This window comes from Marmota monax, unplaced genomic scaffold, assembly GCF_021218885.2.
Source record: "Marmota monax isolate L192 unplaced genomic scaffold, Marmota_monax_Labrador192_F-V1.1 WCK01_AAM20220418_F8-fsc00103, whole genome shotgun sequence".
Classification (NCBI taxonomy): Eukaryota; Metazoa; Chordata; class Mammalia; order Rodentia; family Sciuridae; genus Marmota; species Marmota monax.
In genome coordinates this window covers 3,507,519-3,526,766 of record NW_026694286.1, presented here as the reverse complement: position 1 = coordinate 3,526,766, position 19,248 = coordinate 3,507,519, and the positions used below count along the sequence as shown (strand labels likewise).

At 40.3% G+C, this 19,248-nt stretch overlaps 1 protein-coding gene across 4 annotated transcripts in view; it reads left to right on the top strand.

Moving 5' to 3' along the window:
• Epb41l3 (erythrocyte membrane protein band 4.1 like 3) overlaps positions 1–19,248 on the top strand; it is a 227,351-nt gene that overhangs the window by 101,144 nt on the left and 106,959 nt on the right. The window contains exon 2 of one of the 4 annotated variants that reach the window (XM_058586427.1): positions 13,369–13,492. The exons of the other annotated variants lie outside the window; for them this stretch is intronic. The gene's annotated coding sequence lies outside the window, so the exon portion shown is untranslated. The remainder of the gene's footprint in view (positions 1–13,368; positions 13,493–19,248) is intronic. 4 annotated transcript variants of the gene reach the window in all.

The window sequence follows — 19,248 nt, the reverse complement described above, 5'->3', positions numbered from 1 at the left end:
ATGAGCTGGCTGTTACCCCAGTCTAGACCTCAGCTGTGATCTTCCAAGTGGGCACAGGAGATGTGCACCACTCACCCAAGAAAAACCTACAATGAAATTCTAGATAGGATGTGGGTTTTGTGTACTCAGATAAGTACCTTAATGAGGTATATTCAACATCAGCCAACACTTCAATCCAGAGCTTTAAAAGCAAATCATTTCCTGATCAGTTATTGAAAATACTTATGTTGCAATGATAAAATGGAAATACACCTTACAGATGGGGCATCTGTATTGTTAAAATCGTGATGCATTCTGGAATCATATCATTCATTGTTTTGACCAAGGACAAAGACTTAAGTTAATATTGATAATTACTCATGATATTCTTTTCCCACTATTTGAGTGATGTGTGAGCGTGTAGTGCATCTCTTTCTGCATTTGTTTTTTTAAGCACCCATTACTGAGTTTATGTTTTGGTAAATATTCACTCAGGAGATATACTGTGCATTCCTGAAAGTGTCTTATGTTAAAGCTGAAGGTTCATTTTGGAGTTTGTCTTATTCAAAGCTTCCATTTACAAGTAAGTAATACAGTGGAAGTTCAGGGTGACCAGATCCCTGCCCAAGGCTACTGGCCTCCCAGGTTGGAGTTGAGATCTCCCTTACCTGATCTCAGTTTTGGTGATTTAATGGTCCAGTTGTGGCAACAGTTCATTATTCAACTTGTGTGTGTGTGTGTGTGTGTGTGTGTTTCTTTTTCTATTGTGTTTTCATTGTCTGTCTGCAATTCCTGAATAGAAGCTCTTGCTTTTATATTCCTTTGCCCTAGAAGTTGGGGAAGAAGAGCAGAGGTGATATTGCTCAGAAGGAGAAAGACCAAAGTTAATTGGTGCAGCATTTTCTAATTGTGTTTAACCAAATAATAGATGTCATAAGAGCATTGTCCTTCTTGGAATTAATGTTCCAATTTGTGAAATGCTGGGTTAGTGTTTTTACCTGTTTTTATTTTTAACTGTTTTTCACATACCAGTTCAACAAAATAATATTCACATGGAAAATCTCTTATCGTACTGGGGCATTTTCTAACCAGAACATTGTAACTCACAGGGGAGGTACTTAATCACCCTGGCCCTGGTTCTTCCTCTCCAGAATGAGGCAGGCAGCTTGATTGCTCTTCTAGATTAATACTCTGTGGCTCAGAAACATGTCCAACTTATTCACTCAGAAATAAATCTAGTGACCTAGTTTATTTGGCCTTGATTATTTTCTCCTTGATTTGCAGCATCTTTCTTTTGAGGGCATCTCTTCTGTGACATCTTGGAAAATGGAAATTGTTGACGAATGCTGTGTATTGTTATTAGTTTGGGTATCACAAAGCCTAACGGTGGAGTGGGAAATGAAGCAAAGCACCAAGGACAAGATGCTTGCGTCACCTCAGAAGGCAAAACAGGTCCATGGCTGAGAATCATTTGCTGCTCTCAACAGGGAGACATTTTAGGTGATTGCATTAACCAACATTTGTGAACCACTCTCCAGGAAATGGTAGTCTTCATGCTTGTGATTTCTTTGAAAACTGAACACTGTCAGTCTGTGGGATGATGAACAGTTATCAGTAATTACTCAGCTGAATCTACTGCAGATGCAGGGAAGGTTCTCCCCCCCTCCATTCTGGGAATTGAACCCAGGTGCACTCTACCACTGAGCCAAATCCCCAGCACTTAAAAAAGAAAAAGTTTAGTTTTTAGTTGTAGTTGGACACAATGCCTTTATTTTCTTTCTTTATTTTTATGTGGTGCTGAGGATCAAACCCAGGGCCTTGCATGTGCTAGGCAAGTGCTCAACCACTGAGCCACAACCCCAGCCCCCCCCCCCCACACACACTTTTTATGTATTTATTTATTTATTTTATTTTTTTTTAAATTTTTTATTGTTGGCTGTTCAAAACATTACATAGTTCTTGATATATCATATTTCACAATTTGATTCAAGTGGGTTATGAGCTCCCATTTTTACCCCATATACAGATTGCAGAATCACATCAGTTACACATCCATTGATTTACATATTGCCATACTAATGTCTGTTGTATTCTGCTGCCTTTCCTATCCTCTACTATCCCCCCTCCCCTCCCCTCCCCTCCCCTCCCCTCCCCTCTTCTCTCTCTGCCCCCTCTACTGACATTCGTTTGTCCCCCTTATATTATTTTTCCCCTTCCCCTCACTTCCTCTTGTATGTACTTTTGCCAGATGCTCACTGAGCCCCACATTCCTGAACCCCCTCTTTCCACCACTCCCACTAGCGGGGGAGACACAGCCAGTTTCACTGTTTAAAATTATAAAATATGGAAAACACAGAAAAGCCACAGGGCCTCGGGGCTCCTGCAACCAACCTAGATGCCCTTCAATGGATGAATGGATAAAAAAAATGTGGCATTTATACACAATGGAGTATTACTCTGCATTAAAAAATGACAAAATCATAGAATTTACAGGGAAATGGATGGCATTAGAGCAGATTATGCTAAGTGAAGCTAGCCAATCCCTAAAAAACAAATGCCAAATGTCTTCTTTGATATAAGGAGAGTAACTAAGAACAGAGTAGGGTCGAAGAGCATGAGAAGAAGATTAACATTAAACAGGGATGAGAGGTGGGAGGGAAAGGGAGAGAGAAGGGAAAATGCATGGAAATGGAAGGAGACCCTCAGAGTTATATGTATTTATTTTTGAGACAGGATCTTGCACAGTTGTTGAGGCTGGCCTCAAAGTTTTGATCTTCCTGCCTCATTCTCCCAAGTGTCTGGGATTACAGGCATGCACTACCATGCCCTATGGGGTCAATCCTTTTTAAGAAAAGGATGTATACTGTCCTGCACATGAGATGGACCAGTGATTGCCTAGAGGTTGAAAGTAGGACACGTCCCCATCCTCTCTGGCGGAGGTTCTGTAGCAATTCAGTGAGGAAGCAGTAGCAGATGTTGCTCTGAGAGAGCTCCTTAGGGACTCTGAGGTAGGGGCACAGTTAATGGCTTCAGCATTTTTATTTGGAAAAGGAGGTTGGAAAAGCTTTTACCAGGAGCCAACTTCTACTCTGAAAAAAAATAGTTGGTATTTGATTTGTTGAGGTCCATTGATTCTTGGAGGTAGGTGATAACTAAGTGACTATTTCCCTTGAGGATTTTTGAAAAGAAAAAAAAAATAGGAAGTGATGTGAACAAGTCAGGGGAGTAGCTGAGAATGCAGGAGAGGAGGGTAGCATTAGCACCGAAGAGAGAGGAGTTTGGTCCTACCGAGTTTCCCCTTAATTTACTGTAAGATCAGAGTATTTCATAGTCTCCTGAGCACATCCGTGTACCTTTCTGCCAGAGTACCCATGAACAGGGACAAATGCACTACCGAGTGACAGGGACGACTCCCTCCCCCACTTTACCACTGAGCTGCATCCCCAGCTCTTCGTACTTTTTGTATTCTGAGGCAGGGTCTCCCTTAATTGCCCAGGGTGGCCCTGAACTTGTGATTCTCTTGCCTCCCAAGTCACCGGAATTACAGGCCCCACCACACCTGGCTAAGGGCAGTTTTTATGAGGGACGTGCCTTCACCAAAGGCAACTGTTGGGGATTTGTTGTTGTTGTTGCAGCCGTTGTTTTCCTCTCTTCAAAGCTCAGCATGAGTTATTTTCCCTGTAATTTTTCTCTCTTATCAACCCTATAATTTTATTGTAATAATTCACTGCAGGATGTCACTTGACACAATCTGAGCCGAGCAAACAGATTGCCTGCTAATTTGCCAAACAAGTAGTTCAGACACGTTTTAGTGAGTTTTTTTTTTTTTTGCTTATTCTTATTAAACTTTAAGGTATTTGTATTTTCTCATTTTAATATTCGTTTTTGTTGGCAAATATATGCCCATGAAAAAGGCTGTGTGTTCCAGTTCTGTTTCTAAGCAGAGACACAAGTGGGAACTCCAACTGCCCATCAGGAGAGGACCCATTGCATGAATGTTCAAATCATGCATGAGATCACCAGTCCTGTGTTAAATACGAAGATGGCATTTTGGCCATCTGATAAAAGAAAGTGTTAGGAAATGGTATTTAAAATGTTACTTGTTCCTTTGCTTATTCAAAAAGTACAGGTTGAGTATCCTTTTATTTAAAATTCCCGGGACCTGAAGTGTTTTAGGTCTTTGAGTTTTTTGACATTTTGGAATATTTGCATATAAATAATGAGATATCTTGGGGATAAGACCCACATATAAATGAATTTCTTAACTTACAGGAAGAAAAAAATATTGTATCCTGAATTGTTAAGATGTATGGAAAGAAGAAATTTTCTGTCCATGAAATTATGTAGAAGGAAAAAAATTTATGATTGTATTGCTGTCACACCTCAAACTGCCAAAGATATGGCCACATTGCATGATAAATGCCTAGTTAAACGGAATAGCCATTAAATATGTGTGTTTGTGTATGTGTGTGTGTGTGTGTACAGGAAAAAACAAAGTGTATAGAGATTCATTTGAGGTTTCAGGCACCCACTGAGAGTCTTGGAGCATATCCCCAAGATAAAGGAGGGTGGGGTCTAATGAACTTTTTTTTGTGGAAAATGGAACTTATTAGCTCTTGACGATTTTCCATACTCCTGTTTTAACTGTTCTGATCAGCAGATTTTGAATTATCACCTGTTAGGTATCTCAGCTAATAGAAATCTATAGTCAGATAAATGCATTTATTTTAACTGCTGAGTTTTAAAAAAAATCAAATTTGTCTCTTCAATTGTTTTGCTTAAGTCAATCCTAAAATGTATGGATTCCTGGATTCATACCAGCTGATATCCAGAACAGCAGTCTAGCTGCTGCTGTAGAGAAAGGGATGCTGGAAATCCACTGTTGTCCATTTTTGGTTTAAGGGGACATGGGAGGGTTAGGAATATTTTCCATCTTCCCATCAAAGATGATTTGAAAGCTCTTTTTGGGTACTGGAAGAAATGAACTTCAGATTTTTTAGAAAGTTGCATGAGGGATGGCTGGGACTGTCAGGAATCAGCATGGATAGACTATTCTCCTTTAACCATGTGATTTTGGGCTTGAAAAATCCTCACACTGCTAACTAGAAAGCAAGGAGAACACATATTCCCAAGTGCTTCCTTCCTGGAACAGATATTAACGGTGAACACCTTCACCGTTGGGTGAGATAGCTGAGCTTCTTAATTTTCTTTTAATTATTGTTATAGTTTGGATCTTAAGTTTACTCCAGAGGTCCGTGTGCTGAAGGAGCATGTTGGGCATGGCTTTATTGGAAGATAATGGAATCCTTAAGACATGGGGCCTAGTTGGAGGTCTTCAGTTCATTGTGCGAGTATCTTCTAAAGGACAGTGAGACCACAGCCTCATTCTCTATTTCACTTCTTAGCCAGGAGATGAGTGATTTTACTCCCCCACCATGATGTGCTATCCTCCACAGCGGCCTAAAAGCAGTCGATCCACCCCATCCTAGACTGGAACCTCCAAAACTATGAACTAAAGTATACTTTTTGTCTTCATAAGTTGAGTATCTCCAGCTATTTGTTATAGAAACAGAAAGCTGACTAAGAGCAGTATCCTCTCACTTTGGAATTTCAAAAACCCACAAAACAGATACACCAGGGGTCTTAGTTGTTGTCTTGTTCTTTTGGGCTCAGAGTGTTCCCAGTCATGGTCAATGTCAACTACAGCCATGGTAGGAGTGAGGACTTCGGGAATATCAGTCCTTGGATTGGGTACTCAGACCAAGGACATCTGAGGCACTTGAGAAATTTGTTGGTAAAAATATCTTACCGCCTGTTAATGGTTTGAATCTTTAATGCCCCCTAAAAGCTCATGTTTTGAAGGCTTGTCCCCCAGCTGATGGCACTGTTGGGAGGTGCTGGAAACTTTAGGAGTTGGGATAAAATTGAAGGACGTTGGTCATTGGGGACATGCCCTTGAAGGTGATACAGGACTTCTCTCCCCTATCTTTCATCTCCTGGCTGCCATGAGGTGGGTAGTTTCCTCTACCATGCACTCCCGCCATGATATTCTCCCTTGCCATAGGCCCAAAGCAAGGGGTTAAGCAACTGTGGACTGAAATCTCTGAAACTGTGAGACAAAACAAATCTTTTCTCCTTGTAAGTAGCTTATCTCAGGTATCTTGTTACAGTGATGGAAAGCTGACTAGCAACAACTATAAAAACTCTATCACTTATTGGCTGTTAAGGTATTTGGCTTTATATTGGTGCTCGCCTTTCAGGTCATCAGGACTGTGGCAGTTTTGTAGTCAGAGAAACCACGGCATCTTGGGTTGGGGATGGTTCTGGTGGACAGGCTTCCCTCTGGAATTGTAGTGGGTCCTCTGCTGAGAAAAATCAGCCCTTGAGCGTTTGTTTCCTGGGAATACTAGGGCTGGACCAAGAGAGGTGGTGGGTGGCAGCACTGTGTATGTTGAAAATGTTTCCATTTAAAAAAAAAAAATCAGACTTTCGTTTTCTTTGAAAGACTTACTCCAGGTTAAAGCCTGCTTCTTCGTCTTTTGTTTTGGACTTAGAACTTGGACTCATATAACTCTCTTTTCTGGCATTGTTGACCTAAGGATTTCAAAACAGAGTGAGACTTGAGCCTGTTCTCTCCTAGTTCCTTCTTGCTGGGCCATTTCAGTTAATCATGGGGATGATCCCTGGGAAGGCGAATTACATAATCCAGGAGAACCTGTTGTCACTGGTTCAATACTGATGTTCTCTACAACTTAAAATTAGGAAGTTCCGAGTATTGCTTTCTACTTCCTCTTTTCTATGCTTAGTCTCAATTCCTTGCCCATGTGGCCAATGCAGAGTTGATTTCCAAGCAGACCTGGCTGGTTAAACAGACTTGTTCATAGCAACTGGTTGAGAATTCCTCTTTGCTGTCTGAGCTGAATTCCAAACAGTGTTATTCCAGCAATACCATCTCAAAGAGGGTTTTATAGGGGATGCTGTAAAGCAGAAACACTTAGTACCGCCCCACAGTGTACATGGTGGCAGCTGGAAGGCCTAATTATAGGCTAGGAAGCCCCTTAGGAATTACAGAAAGTGTTAGCAAAAGGCCTGATGTAAATGACAGCTGTTTGCCTTGGACACCAGGGAACCAAAGTGCATGTAGAATAAAAATAAAGTGTCCTGTCCAGCATATGCTGGCTTTAGACACTTGTGAAAATGACTCTACTTAGTAATAATAGATGGATGGTCAATTACTGAAATAGTGTGGGCTCCGAAGCTCTGGGACAAAGAGAACAAACACATGCATTTCTTTTATAGTTCAGAATTGTGTGTTTGAAACATTTGACTGCTTCCTACATGTTGACTTAAAGACAGCATAGGAAATAAACATTATATACATGTAATTGGAAATATCAGAATATTATGGGTATGGCTGTACCCTGCTTGTACTAATGGATTCTAGGACCAAGGAAATCTCACCTTCTCTTCAGAAACATATGGAGTGAGAAATATTCTGTCTGTTAACCCCCGCCCCCCCCACACACACACCTTGAGCACCAAATTAATACAAAGAAAGTAGCAATCATTCCTGTGATTGGATACATTTATGAGACTCAGCATTTTTCATAAGAGGTTCATTTTAAGAGGTGTTTTCTTTGTGACTTTCCTTCACTATCGGGCTTTCTAAAAAAAAAAAAATAGTACATATGTTAATGGTATCCAATGCAAATAAAGTTGTCCTTTAAAGAGGAGAAAACCACTTGGGAAATAAAATAATTATTTGCAGGTGGACTATAATGCTGTGTACATAAATGGAGAAGGAAAGTATATTTCCAGAGCAATCCTGCCATATGACCTACATTTTTGCCATTTATGTAATGTAATGTGACATCTTATTTTGGTTATTGTTTCAAATTACTCCTAAGAAGTGCAAGAACATTTTATACCATTTGTGATTGGCAAAATCACGTACAAAAATGTGTATCAACTTAATGTTTTGTGTTTTTGCTTTTTTTCCTGTAAAGAGAAGATGAACCTCGCAACATAAGCGAGTGTTACCAGCTGTGCTGGTGTTCTGTTTCAATTAAGTTGGGGCAGGAAGGAAGAAGGAGCATTTCTTACTGAAATAATCACCACGTAAGGGTTGATGTCATCTCTGTTGCTGTCAAGGGTTGTAATTTAATACACGAGAAGAACACACTGAGAGAAATGCTCATTTTCTTCCACGTTTGCAACCTAATTATTAGGTTTTTTTGCCTGTGTGTGAACATGACCAAAGTCATTATTAAAATTAACTAGTTTTGCTCTATCATATTTGTATTCATCATATTTCTGCTAGGACATCTATTTAAAATTATCTTGATTTTTAGTTCATTATGCATGAGCCATAATAACTATAAGATACTATATTCTATATGTACTGGGTTTAGCAAGGTGAAATATAAATAATAAATAATGGCTAATACCTGAGTACTTAATATGTGCCAGACACTGTATAAATAACATGAATTCGCTCAATAAATCCTCCTAAGCAAATGAGAAGGAAATGATTATTATCCCTTTTGTGGATATGATTGTTATTCCCACTTACCCAGAACTCAGAGAGGTTAAATGACTTACTCAAAGTTACACAGCTAATTAATTGTGGAGCCGGTAAACCCAAGCAGTCTGGCTTCAGAGTCTGGGCTCTTACCCTTTGACTCTCTAAAACAGATGGAGACCAATGAGCAGTGTGAGCAATCGCTGACCGAGTCACAGAGAAGATGCTCCATAAATATTTAAATGAGAGAGAAAAATCCTTCCATTTTCTGGGCTGCTACCTCCTCTTGAATCTTGCCATTGTATTCTCTCCTGTTTCTGGATGCTCCAGATTCAGCACAGACATTAACTGTATTTCAGTTCTCCTCTTAGCTAGACATGTGACATCTCCAGCTCACTTAGGGAAGGCCAGGTTATCTGCCATATCAACCCTTTCATCTCTGAGGCTTAAAAGAGCAAAGACTGACATTTAGTTTGAGCTGAATATGCTTTGTAATTTACAAGAGGGTCTTGACTCCTGTTAATAACTGAGGGATCCCGGCTGACGAGGAAGTGTGGTCCTACTATGTGCCTGGAGAGAGGAGAACCAGAAATACTTAGGAACAATACTGTTGACGACAGACAGCTGCATTCTCCAACCAAGGGGTTGGAGCACCCCATCCAAGTGCCTGGCTGTTTCCCTCATCTGACAAATTCTGCGTATTATATTTTTGTAAATCTCTTTACTAGTGATTCTTAGCAGTGGCCTAACATATGGGTGGAGCTTAGCCAGGTGAACTATTTGGAAGTGGAGAACTAAGGATTTATCTTACCCCTGCATTTGCATAGCCAGCCATTTTTAACTTTGGAGTTGGTAATAATGGTCTAGGAGTGGCATATGTTGGGAGCTGGAACTAATGGAGGTAATGAGGGACTCCAAATTCCCCAGTCTCCCTTCCTCCCAAATCCCTTCTTCATTTCTGCAGTTATTATAATTATTCAGGCTCTGATCTTCTTTCTCCTGGATCACTGTAACATGTTCCTCACTGGTCTTCCTCTCTGCTTTTAGACTCCAGATCTGTCCTCTAACCCATTTACTCTCTAGCCAGTGTGATGTGTCTAAAACCCCAATCCAAATCCAACCTCACTGTTCCACAGTTTAGAACCCTGCACTCCCTCTCTGTTGCTCTTAATTCACATGGAAGGGCTCTTTGTGATTGGATTCCTGATCACCTCTTTAGCTTCCTGTCTGTTGTGTTCCCATCTAAGCCAAGGCACTCTCTTTACTGGTCCATCGTTTTTTGGGTATCAGATTTCACTTTTGTTTTGAAAGGAACTCCCCTTTCCCCATTAGAGGGTAAGTGGTCCTTCTCTGTGATTTGTACCAGCCATGATTTCCCCATCTCATGGCATTTCCCAGCTCTGATTAGAGCATTTGGCTTGGGTGTGCTTTTCTCTAAGTTATGAGGTCTTTGAGGGTGGGAGTGTACATCTATGTCTCTTTGCTCATCATTGGTTCCCTAGCATAAACAGGGTCCTGCGAACTGTATGCTCAGGGAACACACAATAACCAACCAAGCAGTATGAGTTGGTCTGACTGCCCTCTCATTCCTCTTAAAAATCTATACCTGTTTTCCTGCAGTATTGAATTTTACCAGAAAGAAAATCTAACTCCACCTGATTTCCTTGTCTTATGAACTAGCTATTCTCAACATAGCTGTTCTCAAATATCATTTTATTTGGGAAACCTTTTGCAACTACCTGGGCACAGATTGATTTTCCTGCGTTCTTAAGGTCTAGTAAGGTGATTCTATGAAACATTTCTGGCCAGGGGTATTCAGTGCACATATGGAAAGTTGGGATGTTAATGGTCCTTGTAAAGTAAGCAGTAGGAGTCATCTCTTTGAAAATTACTCTTAACGTTTTATATGATAAATGGAGAAAAAGAAACTCTGACATCAGTTCAGAGTTGTGAAATTTGGATCTAATATTTGATCATCGTCATCTTGATTTTGTTAGTCTCATTATGAAAAATCTGGCCCAAAGCCAAATTCCTTCCCTTCGAAGAACAGTGAATCCAAGTTCTCGTCCTTTGATTCTTTGCAAATAAAAGTTGGGTGCACATACCATAGCTGTTAAAAGAAAGGATGAGTTAGACTCAATACATTCAGCCATCTCTGCTTGCTTCTTTGATTCAGTCTTTCCAAGGAGATATTGGAGAAAAGTTGAATGAATTCATTTGAATTCTGCATGCTTTCTGTTTTTTCCTCCTTCCCTTGGGATGAAGTCCTAATGCTGGAATCAGGCTTATCAAAAGGTGCCGTGCAGACAGGAAGAAGCAAGAGGCCCAGGGATGATAGTCTATTGTCTGCCTGTGGTTAATGGGGAATAAGTTCTTGGGTCAAACAGATTTCTCTCTCCTTTTGCTTTTACCATGTGACACATATCCCCGGGCTTCTGGAATACCCATTGGTTGTGGAGCCAAATCATTTCCCCTGACTTTAGTAAAAGAATAGCACACAAGTAGAATGACTTCAAATGTTCTTTTTTTTTTTTTTTAAAGCAGATTGATGTCTACAGTGAATTTTAATTCCTCATTTATTCTTTTAAATAGTAGGCAAATGAGCTAGCATTTAAGATAAAAACATTATACATTTAATAATTTTTGTCAGATAAAAAAATTGAAAGTAATGAAATATTCTTTTGAAAAAGTACTAGATTAATTTATTCACCATACATTCATAGAGAAAAATATGAACTAGTTTTGAGCACTGGAAGAGAAAGCTAAAAACTTTCCTGCTGAGAAAGAGCCCAGAGAGTCAGGCTGGCACTAGGCAGTGACTGGACAATATAGCTGCACTTTTTTTTTTTTTTTTTTTTTGCCAGGGAGTACTGGGGACTGAACTCAGGGGCACTGTGACTGACCCACATCCCTAGCCCTCTTTTGTATTTTTTTTTAAATTAATTTCGAGACAGGGTCTCATTGAGTTGCTTAGTGCCTTGCTTTTCCTGAGGCTGGCTTTGAACTTGTGATCCTCCTCCATCAGCCTCCAGAGCTGCTGGGATTACAGGCATGTACATCGGTGCCTGACAACACCAGGCTACAGCTGCACCCTTAAGAATGTAGTTACTGTTTCTGAGCACTGGAGAGGGGCTCCCCAACTGCCTGGGAACTGGGCTTGGTTTTGTATAAGGGATGATGCTTCACCTGGATCCTCGAAGAAGAAAGTTGGGTCCTCTGGGCCCTTTTCTCATGCAGACTCCCATTGCTAAGCATACTATGTCAAATCATGCCTTTTGATAGACCAGAGATTGTCTAGATGCAGATGTTCCCTGGGTCCTCAATGCTAGTTTTATAATGAAATTAAGCAGTAAGTATGAACTCATATGACATTAATGTCTTTCTTGCAGTGAAAACGACTCCTTTGTCAGCCCTTATCTGTTAAAACCAATATTGCAATACCAGCTTTCTTGATTTACATATTAAAATGAACATCTATCATAGGGCACGAGTGTTATGTGTTCTAGTGGTACAGGTGCCTTCTGGCCTGGCTGTAGGTTGGTGATTAGCTATAAGTCACTTGTTTGCACATATTTAGCTATTTTAATGATTGTACTCTATAACATGTTCAATGATAAAAATTAAAAGTAGGCCACGTTGCAAATGAGATATACAAGTCTCATATCCTCAGGACCAAGCTCATAACATATAGTCATTCTTCAGCATCCACAGGGGACTGGGTTCTGGGACCAGTTCTGGGACCCTGGAAGGATATGGAAATCCACAGATGCTCAAGGCCTAAGTAGCATAGTATTTCTGTATAACCTGTGCACATCCTCCTGTATATTTTAAATCGTCTCCAGATTACTGTACTATCTAATACAATCTAAACTGTTGTTGAACTTGAGTTGTATAGAGAATATGACCAAAAAAAGCTCATTTTTTCCCTAAATATTTTTGATTTATGGTAGGTCGACTGTGCAGATACAGAACCTGTGACTATGGAAGACTGACTGTCCATATTATTGAATAATTGAATAAGTGAATGGCTATAAGTTGAGCACGATTAAAGTAAATATTTTACCCAAACAAAGCAGAAAAATAATAAAAACAACCTAAACCCTTTTAGGAGAAATTTACTTGAAGTGCTTTGTAGAGCAGTTTCACTCTGATGCCACTCTGCTTGGTGGGGGCAACACCTCTGCTTTGAGAATATGCAGTTGGGGGTCAGTAGACTTCCTTACCTTTCTGATCTCCATTGATTCCCTTTAGATTAGTGTGATTCTAAAGCACCAAACCGGGAAATAGGAAGATTAATGTCTTCAATTCCATTTAAATTTCCAACCATTTCTTTGTTCCTACTACATTCAACTCCATTTCCTTAGAACTTTGCTGTCCGTTGGCTGCTGCAACACCTCTGCTGAACTCATCCCCCTTCATGTGTCACCAGCAGAGGTAGTGACCATTTAAGACATAAATCCTTCAACGCAAGGGAAGAAATATTCACCTTGGAGGTGGTGGAGCTGCTGGTTTGGGGCAGCTGAGGACCTCAGCCCTCTTTTGCCACTGGGCTAGTGGCCTCTTTAAGTGTTCTTCAGTTTATTTATTTATTTTGGAAATCCTAAAAGGAATTTATTTCTGTTAAAACATCCTCTCCAAAAAAAAAAAAAAAAAAAAAGGCAAAAACCAGTTTGATTTCATGAGGAAGTTCTTAACACTTTACCAAGGTCTGATTATGAAAACTGGCATGTTTATGTTTGTTGTAATGCTGGGGATAGAATCCATGGCCTCACACATGCTAAACTCGTCCTTTAACACTGAGCTACTCCCCCACCCCCAGTCCCAGAATCCTTGCCTTTTCTTACCTTTCAGGGTGTTTTCCTAACTAGACTCTGAAGCCATCCTCTGCTAAGCTGGTCTTATAACATCCCTTGAGAAGCTGCTCAGCACCTCCAGGCAGATGGCATTGAGAGAAATCCCTGGGGATCATCTTTGTGCTCGCGGTTAAGCCCGGTATGCTGGCTTGTCACGTTAATACTCTTTGCCTAACTGGTCTGGGGGTTGTTATCGGATTTGCGTAATGGAGACACCAAAAAGGTGTGATTCCTACTAGATTCTGTTATATATAAGAAGTAGATACATGATGGTGAGGAATGAGAGAATACATTCAGAGAATAGGGGAGAAAGAAGAGGAACACTCTGAACAAGCCTAGAACAAAGGATATTTCAGTCGGAGCTGTATTTTCAGTGGGGTTTGGACACTAGTAATATAAAAATGCTCAGTAAATTATTCCCACTTTCTCCCGTCACCTGGGAGAAAGCATATGCTTTATCGTGTCTTTTAGAAGCTAAATGAAGAAGACAAAATATTTATAGTATCAGATAAGAACTAATCTCTGGTAATTGTGATTTTCATAGTTTTCCAGTCCCTAGAAAATCTATTTTCATTGTCTTCCTGGCTAACCCAGGGCATCTTTGTCCCATGTAACCTTTGTCTGAACTCTTTTCCCTTATCTTCCTCCTGAGACAGTCCTGGTGTGAGGTAATTTTCTCCTAAGCCCTGATTTTCAGCAGTGTTCACATAAGCATGTTGCTGGAAATGGTAAATGCATAAAAGTTGTAGAAGCTGCTGTTGTTTCTTCTGACAGTGGTATGGAGAGAGTTCAACTCGACTCTAAATTTGGTTTAATAATTATGATTATATGAGCACTAGTGATCCTTAAGGCCTGGAAAGCTAGGGGCAGGTGATGTTTCATAAGTTTTAAGGAACTTGGCCCAACTCACCATCAATTTTAACATGATCCCCACCCCACCCCGTGCTGGGGGTTGAAGGAGTGTTCACTTTCTTCTCACTGCATCAAGGGCTGGGGATGCAGCACCATGGTAGAGCTCTCACCTAGTGTGTGCTGGGCCCTGGGTTCCATCTCCAGCCCCGCAAGAAGCAGAACAAAAAAGACAAACCAACAAAAACACAACACCAACCAAACTAAATAAAATCCCAGAAATGCCAGCCAGGAGTTGGGAACAGGAGGAATTGCTCTATAGGCTTAAAAATGATGACGGCCCATTTACTAAGTGCCTCCTGTGAGTGTTCTGCTCTGTCAAATGCAGTGCCATTGTGCATGATTTTACTTCCTTCTCAACAATTGTAAGAGCTATATTTTTGTTGTTGTTGTTGTTGTTTTGGGGGCATTTTCCAATTGATACTTCTATCAATTGATCTTTACAGAGTTTTAATGGTTTGAAGCTGCATGGCTAGAAAGGGTAAACTTTGAACATTGTCAGGTGCCATCAGTTTGTAGGAGGTCAGCAACTGACACCAACTGGCAAAAGTGATTAATGGCTTTATTAATGTCTCTCATAAGAGCCTTTTGACTTCTATCATTAATCCTCCTTGAAAAAGGCAAGACTCATCCCAAATTGTTTAACCAAACATCAGTGAGGCAGGTCATATCTTGCTTCTTGGATGTAGAATTCAAGTTTAAATATCCTTTGGTTGCTTTGTGCTTCTATGTGTTCTCTTTGGTGTTCAGACAAGTACTGTGTGTATGTGTATATATACATATATACATATATGTATACACACATACACATATATATATATATACACACACATATTTATATATACACATACATATACACATGTGTGTGTATTACTTCTGGTCATTACAATTACAATGACCTTTTAAGGTACATGTTAAAGACGAAAAACATGTGATCTGTGAGGTCACATTGCCCAAGCATGCACAATTAACAGGCAGTATAGCTAGGATTCCAGCTATGACTATCTGACTAACATCAGTGTCCAAGCTGTTTTCACTGGTGTGAACCATCCTTAAGAAAAATGATCCTAAGAACACTGATGCACATGTTATTGGTAGTACTGTTTTACCTAGAACTGAAATAGCTTTTTAAGAATTGAACAGATTGGTGTCATAATTCAGCAGATACAATGTAGAGAATGCCTCAAGTGCCTGACACTCAAGTGTTCAAGGACTTGAAAACCCAAAGCTGAGTTTATGCATACAATAAATAGTCACTGAGTACCTACCCTGTGCCACATACTGTTTTATTAGACAAAGCATATATGACAGTAAATGAAATAGATAAAAACCCTCCATCAATACCCACCACACCTCCTGAGGCTTAGAGCCTCCAGTTGGATGAGACAGATAATTTAGTTAGTGATAAATTTTAAAGAGAAAACAGAACATAAAATGGAGCATAGAGAGTAAGAGGTGCAGATGGGGAAGGCCTCCTGAGAAGGCAAATTAGAACAAAGATGCAAACAAGGTGGGGGAATGATCCAGGGGAGAAGCACATTCCAGGTACGAATGGTGAGTGCAAAGGCTGTGGGTGAGAGTGTCCTTCTGATGTCTGGGGAATGGTGGGGAGGTCCCTGAGGCCGGCCACAGTGGTAAGTGGAATGGAAGTAGAACAGGAAGCATCAAAGTAGTGTTCTAGAATCAGGATTTTACTCTTAGTGAAATGGAGTCATTGGAGGATTTTGAGCAAAGAATTGATGTGATTTGTATTCATAAAAGGATTGACTTTGTTGATTTACAGAAAAACATACTATAGAGTATGCAGAAGCAAAGAGAGACACCAGTTGGGGGTTATTGGAGTAACTGATCAAGCAATGATGTTGGGCTGGATGGGGAGGTAGTAGTAGAGGTGAAGTTGTGGTACATATTGGTGGAAGTAAAGTTGGAATGGAGTGTTGATAGACTTGAAAGTATGTTGGGTATTGGGAATGGTGAAGGTGTAGTGGGTATTGATAGAGGTAAAGATGTAGTGGTCGAGTTGAAGGTATGTTGGGTATTGGTAGTGGTAAAAACATGGCATAGTGGTAGAGGTGAAGGTATAGTGGATATCAGTGGAGGTGAAGGTGTGGTGGGTATAGGTGGGGAGATGGTCACACTTTGGATACAATTTGAAGGTAGAGTGACAGGATTTGCTGATGAACCACACAGAATGTGAGGGAAAGTTGTTTTTGTTGTTGTTGTTGATTCCTATTTTCTTTGGCTTAAGAACCTAGAAGGATGGGTTGATTGTTGGAGAAGGTTGCAGGTGGTTGGGGGAAAAAATGTTCTGGAGTTCATTACTGAACACCTTAGGTTTAAGGTAAACTTCTAGGAGAGAGTGTGTAGAAAACCTTCACTTGCCCTGGAGAATCTTTCAGCTGGTAACAGAGACTCTCTGAAGCTAAGATTAATACAACTTTAGTAAGAAATACTTAGTGGTCAGAATATGCACAAGTCTAGTGGTTGCCCAGATGAATCTGTTCCTGGGGAGGAGGGAACTCAAGAGAGGTTGCATAGTAGAGATGGTGTTAAAGCTGCATTTGGAAGCATAAGGGTTCAATAGTTCTGTGGAAAATGGGTGAGTTGGAGGCTTCTAGATACAAGGCAGCATATTCAAGGGCATTGGAAGACTCAAACTCTTAGAGCACTTGGAGAACTCCATGCAGATCATCCAATCGGATCTTTATTGCTGAAGTTGGTGTGGTGAGGATCAAAATGAGACTTGAGAATTGCCCTTTGCATTGAGAAGAAATAAGGGACAGGGACAGGGAACTAGTTTTAGTATGTGGGAGGAAATAGTCTCTCAATTCCAGACCTGCAAAAATCCAGCTGAGGATGGACACCAGCAGAAAATCATTACAGTAGGTTGTAATCTATGTGCTTATTTTATTACTATTTCATGTTTTTCTCCAGTGTTTCTCAAGCTGTAAAAACAGTGTGTTCCTAGTTGTAACACAGACTCTATCATGGACTGGATTTGGTGAATAGTGTTCAAAATCCAACGGGGATGGCAGGGGAAAAACAAACATACTGAAGATGTTATTAGGAAGGATTCAACAGTTTCTGATATTCAGAATTAGTTAAATGAAGGGTTGGGGCTTTACAAAAAAAAAATAATAATAATTCAGTGTCTGTTACTCTTTTAGGTGACCAAGATGCCAAATCAGGATTAAGTACTCAGCAAGTTTAGGTACTCAGCACTGGTAAGGGCTAGATGGGTGTCTAGATTGGAGTGGTCATTGAGATAGAAATTGAAAGTAGCCCAGGAATTGTAATGAGCAGAGTTGCATTTTGCCCACTTTCTTGTGCACTCCTCTTTCTCTTCCTCTTCAGTTTGTCCTCAGCTGCAACCCCATTCTAATTTAAGGGAGGTGCTCCTTTGGAAAGAAGTGTAAATAAGATGCTTTCAACTTTGCTTCAGTAAGAATTACTAATAGAGGAGATAACATGATTAATATTGTTTGGGGGAGAAGATGGAGCGTAACTGAGTTGGAAAAATATATCCACTATAAAATCAGAATATCAGAATGTGAGTACTACATTATTATTAAAGGCGAGATCCTCAAATTCTAGAGCAATCTGCAAATACCTTTTGAGTAAACTTGCAAGAGCAGAATGGCGTGTATATATATGAAATGCAAAAAAGCGTTAAGATTGCCAAGCTCGTTTTGTGGCAGTGTTCAAAATATGCACACGCTGATGGCCCTGTCTAGCGCCAGTGATCTTTCGTTATCTACTTGTCATTTCTGCATCCAAATGCTCTGGGGTGGTGGAGAGGCTGTTAATTTCACTATAAGCCAGTCATTGCAAGCTTTTTTTGAGTGTAAGAGTCTCCTAGGTGCTCATTAAAAATGTGGATATATATAATCTGACCATTCTCAGTCCAGGCTGCATTTTAGAATCCTGTAGTCGCTTTTTCAAATTACCTAACCACACAGCCTCCCGTGAGAGATTCTGTTTGAATTAGGAAATGGAACCTAGGCATTTGCATGCTGATTATTCCTGCACTTAGGCCTGAGGAATCTGAATTTTTAAGAGCGTTCCGTATGCCTCTGTTCCAAGTGTCCTACATATCATCACCCTGCACAAACTTCAGGCCTTCACTGGCGTGGTCCATCTTCAGCATAGAGGTGCCAAGCTATGTTAGTGCAGGATGAAATGTTAAAACAAATTACAATTATTATTTCTATTATAAAGCTGAGTTAAAAACCATAGATAATCTCCTGGATGAAAGAGTATTCGATGGGTATTTGTCTCTAAGAGGAAATATTTTGTTGATTTGTTTTCTTCTAATTATAAAAATAATACTTTTGTGGAAACTCTCAAAAAGACAGAGTCAGCCATCCAGAGATGATCACTCTCAACATTTTGCCTGGTCACTGAAAAAGCTCTTTTCATGATGAATCTGGATATTGAAAACCCTAGTGTATTAGTCCATTTTTGTTGTGGTTGTTGTTGTTGCTACTGTACTGAAATACCTGAGACAGGCCAACTCTGTCAAGAAAAGAAGTTTATTTAGCTCATAGTTCTATAGGTTTGAAGGCCTTGTGCTGGCAGCAGTTCACCACTGGGGAATGATTCACGTCATGGTGGAAACTAGTTTGAGAGGAAGAGATCACATCAAGAAACAAGAAGCCAGAGAACAATTCAGGGGTGGTTTCACTCATCCAACAACTTACTCTCTTGAGAACTAGGATTAGGAATCTCTTCTGAGAGCAGTACCCTCAGTGACCTAAGCACTTCTCACTAAGCCACCTCTTACAGGTCCTACCACTTTCCAGTACCACCATGGTAAGGATCAAGCTTCCCACACATAAACTCTTGGAGGACAAATTTCAACTGTACAAAGCCCTTGCACCCAGGCTGAATCCACAACCTCTGTAGCATTAGGTTAGGGTGACTTCTTCAATGGTCTGGCCCCTGGTGATAGCCTAGAATGAATGACCTCCCTGTTCCCAGCAAATG